The sequence below is a fragment of the Populus euphratica genome, unplaced genomic scaffold, assembly GCF_000495115.2.
Source record: "Populus euphratica unplaced genomic scaffold, PopEup_1.0 scaffold226.1, whole genome shotgun sequence".
Classification (NCBI taxonomy): Eukaryota; Viridiplantae; Streptophyta; class Magnoliopsida; order Malpighiales; family Salicaceae; genus Populus; species Populus euphratica.
The window spans coordinates 356178-360550 of record NW_011499967.1 but is presented as its reverse complement, the minus strand read 5'-3'; positions in this window follow the sequence as shown (position 1 = coordinate 360550).

The window sequence follows — 4373 nt, the reverse complement described above, 5'->3', positions numbered from 1 at the left end:
AAGCTTTGCCACCCCCGATTGAAAAAAGATGATGGGAAATGAAGAAAGGGGTCAGAGCGAGGTTCATTGTCAAAAGAAAATGGAGAGCATTGACGGTGAGGTAGCTATACTCACATATGCTTGAACAAGTATTGAGCATCAAATGGAAGGACTTGAATAAGTGTTGAACATCAAATGGAACAAGAATGTTCGCATAGTCTTTTGTGGGAACACTGCTTGTCCACGTCCAATTGAAACTACACCTCTTCTTTTCAGTCATGAACAATAATAGCAATACCTTTAGTCATCAACTAATGACAAGCTGGTGCATTGGCCTTCTTTGAAATCACCCCCACTGTAAGCTCAATTCTAGTTCAACAGCACAAGATGTTGTGAAGATCGCCAAAAGCATTGAACAAGTAATGGATATGGGAAACACTAAAGGTTCTACCATGAATTCCGAAACAAAGAAGAGAGATGAATTAGGAGATGACACTGAAGGTGGGAAACCTTAGTTATATGGTCTAGCTAGGTCTTGCTATGCTTATGCTGCTCAAATGTCTTTGCCAAGATTGACATCCCTCTACCACTCAAGTTTGTCGACCAACATCTATTAAATTCCAAACTTATTGCCCTAACTTTGATGAATTTCATGCAACTACTATGGTATAATTTAGACGAGATGTGAATATCATGGTGGGTTCTTCGGCCATTTCAATTGAATAGTTGCAAGAATTTCAAGAATCAAATCTGGAAGTTGGTGAACAAGAGATGAGTGGAGTATGTGAAGGAGGGTGTCCTTGGTCATATTGTCACAGAACATCCTCAGAATGACAAGTGATCGAAATTGCTTGGTAAAATATAGATATTGCCAAAGAAGCTGATTTAAGAAGGGGTTGAACTATCAATCATCTTTGTTATAGATTTTTACCGTCTTGCATTTTGTTTTGGGGTCACGTCCCATCATTTAACGAAACATATCTTTTCATTATGTCTTTGTTGTTCTGAAACCATGAGATGTTTATTTTAATGTGTATTTTGACAAAAAAAAAAAAATTGATTGAACTTTGACATGTAAAATTAAGGCTAGTCAATCCTAAATGATTAAAAGTGCTTTGATTGTAAAAATGACTCGATGTTTGAAAATGACATGAACTGACCAAACAATTTTGAATTCATATCTCCTGAAACTCAACCACACATTATATGGCTAAGTTTTAGTAGTATGCATAATGACATATAGTGGGTTCGGTAGTTATGGACTCGTGAATCATTATTCTTACAAGTCCAAATCATTACACTGGATGAGGTTAAAATTTATCAATTCTAACCAACCTTGCTTGAAATGAGAAAAGATCATCTTTGTTCATCCCTTCACTTTCTAAAAGATATATATTACAATCCCTATTTGAGCTTGATATAATATTTCTTTTCAAAAGAAATCCTGACTAGGATCACAGCCCACACTGGGGACAAATGAGAGATATTTTGAAGACACTAATAGAATTAATGGATAAAAGAAAGAATTAGAATAAAGTCCAATGATTGAGAAAAGGGCTAGGGAAAAAACCATAAATTGAAGACCATACTTTGAGGAAGGCCATGTAAAAAAAAAGAAAAAAGAAAGAGAATGCTTATCAATTCTAAGAGGGGCAAAATAGGTTTTAATTGAAGAAAAACATAGTAAATGCCAAAAGTAAAAAAAAAATCAAGCTTTATATTTTTTGGTATGTCTAGGATAAAACCTCTAATATCTTAAAAAAAAAATAGATTGGTTATTCATCAAAGAAAAAGTTGGATTTGCATTATGACCCATGTTAAGAGAATTCTGATATTTGATATTAACAAGGTTATATGCCACTTTCTCTATAATGACAACAAGAGAAAGAGAGTTGGTGAATAGTTGGTGTTGATCCTAGGTTTTTAAAACCCTCATACACCTTTTAAGCTAGTACTATTCTTTTCTTTCATAGCCATGAACTATAGCCTGCATTACTTACTTGAAAAAGCCCTTTTTAATTAAGTAAACAATCTAAATCGATAAATGAAGCTCTTAAAACTTGAAGAGCTTTTCCATAAGAGTTGTGGCTTCATGGATTAAGCTGCTTGTTATTATGCATGCTGATAAAATTGATTTCTAAAAAAAAAAACAATCTTTCCTGGTAAAGCCTTAAGTTTTGATTTAAGCATCTTGTTTTTTGAAATTCACAGAAGGTCACCTCATTGCAAACCATTAAAAGATATACCTAAGATCAAATATTAAAATTAACACAAAGAACCATGTAAAAAGTCATTTTAACCAACGGGTCATTTATGTTTTCAAAATACAAGATAATTAAAGGACTATATTGAATAGTGTATGTTGGGTCTTTGACTAAAGAAGTTAAGTTGGGTCTTTGATAAAAAAAGCTTGAATTTTAAAAAATACTTTAAAAAAAAAATGTCTCTTTGATTTCATTTCAACAATTAGATATGATCTTTGAAATATGAGATTTGATTCCAAAGCAAGAAATGTTGTCAAACAAAAACATCGATTGAGTTTGCAAAAATCCTTAATAGAAATGACATCAACATTTCTTGACATTTCTTGAAAAGTTGACCACCTTGGGTTAATAAAGTGGGCCCTAAGAAGGAAAACAAACAGTATTCAAATCAGCTAGGGGGTAATGAAAGATGATTAAATGATGAATCAGTGAGTTGGGGACAATAGTGTTCAAAGAAAGACAGTAATTAAACGAGCACGTTCAGATCAACTGAAGATGTCCTTTAGATGCAGTGTTGCTCATCAAGTGCTGCTAAAATTCACTAAATCATGGACTATATTAAAGGGTGAATTAGTAAGCTAAGGATAATGGTGTTCAAAGAAAGACAATTATTAAACGAGCACATTCAGATCAACTGAGGGCAAAGGCAGTCCATGATCTAGTCAATTTCAGTAGCGCTTGATGAGCAAGGCTACATCTGAAGGACATCTTTATCTTGGGTTATCCTCTAAAACATGGCTATGATTCTCAATAAATGTTATTATGCACTTGCATTTCAATGAATATCTAAAAAAGACACCACCAGGATTAACTATGGTACCATATGTTTTGAAGGTCAAAGGCGCACTCCATGACATGAATATGGGTGATAAATAGATCATTGAGAATTCCAATACATTTATTTACATGATCTGATTAGACAGGCTGAAAAGAACTTATTAAGAAGAACATTGAGCATACAATGATGAGCTTTTTATAGTCAATTATGGGATACATGCCTGGATGACTTAATAGTTTCCAAGAAGGTTGATGATAACATATACTTAAAAATTATTGCTTCAACTAGAGGCAAGTTCGTGATTAGTTGACAATCTTAATGGATGTTGGCATGATGCACACAATCAATCAGAAGATAAATCTCAAAAGAATCTAGGAGAGACAATCCTTCATGATGAATCAAGCTCCATCACACTTGGGGGCATTATTATCCTTGATAAATAACAAAAGCAGTAATCATAATGGATAGCCTAGGATGGACACTACACTTGCATTTGAGTGGAAGGTTAACATACAAACAAGCTAGTACATTGAAAAAACAAAGAAGGCTTTAAAACGCAAATAAAGGCACCCTATGACGATGGAGCATCAAAGAAGGGGGGACCTATATTTCAAATCAGGTAAGGATGCATGCATATCATCTAACCTAAAAAAAAAATTTTGCACGGGTATTTGAATTGTTACAGGAAAATCCTTAATGAAGTCCAACAAAATTATGGACAGAAAGAATCATTGAGTCGATGATAACAAAGAATTATCAGTTTAAATCCTAGAATGAGAAAAGAATGAGATGAACCCTGTCGGTAGGAAAATATCAAAGAAATAAGGATATTAACCCTGTCATCAAAAGGAGTCCTCAAGTCAACCCTGAAATCAGAAAGCGCCAAGTTTGTCAGCCTTATCCTGTCCGGACTTCTCCAACTGAGTCTTTTTGCTAGGTAAGTCACATTCTATCATTTGGGTACGTCACCTATTATAATAAGATTATTTTTTATTATTCTTTTGGTAGATCACCCATAACAATGAGACCACTTTATACTTTCTATTTAGGTAGGTCACCCATCATAATAAGACCCTTATTTTTCATTTGGGTAAGTCCCTCATCATAATGAGACCATTTTTTTTTTTTCTGGGTAGGTCACTCATGATAATAAGACCATCATCTTCCATCTGGGTAGGTTACCCATCATAATGAGACCATCATCTTCCATATAGGTAGGTCACTGATTGATACTTAAAAGTGTATTTTTATCAAGGTTTTATATCATCATTTTGCACTTGAAGTATCAATAACTCCTTAACTAAAGCATGTTTTATAATAATATATCTAATAATATAAGATACATTTAATTT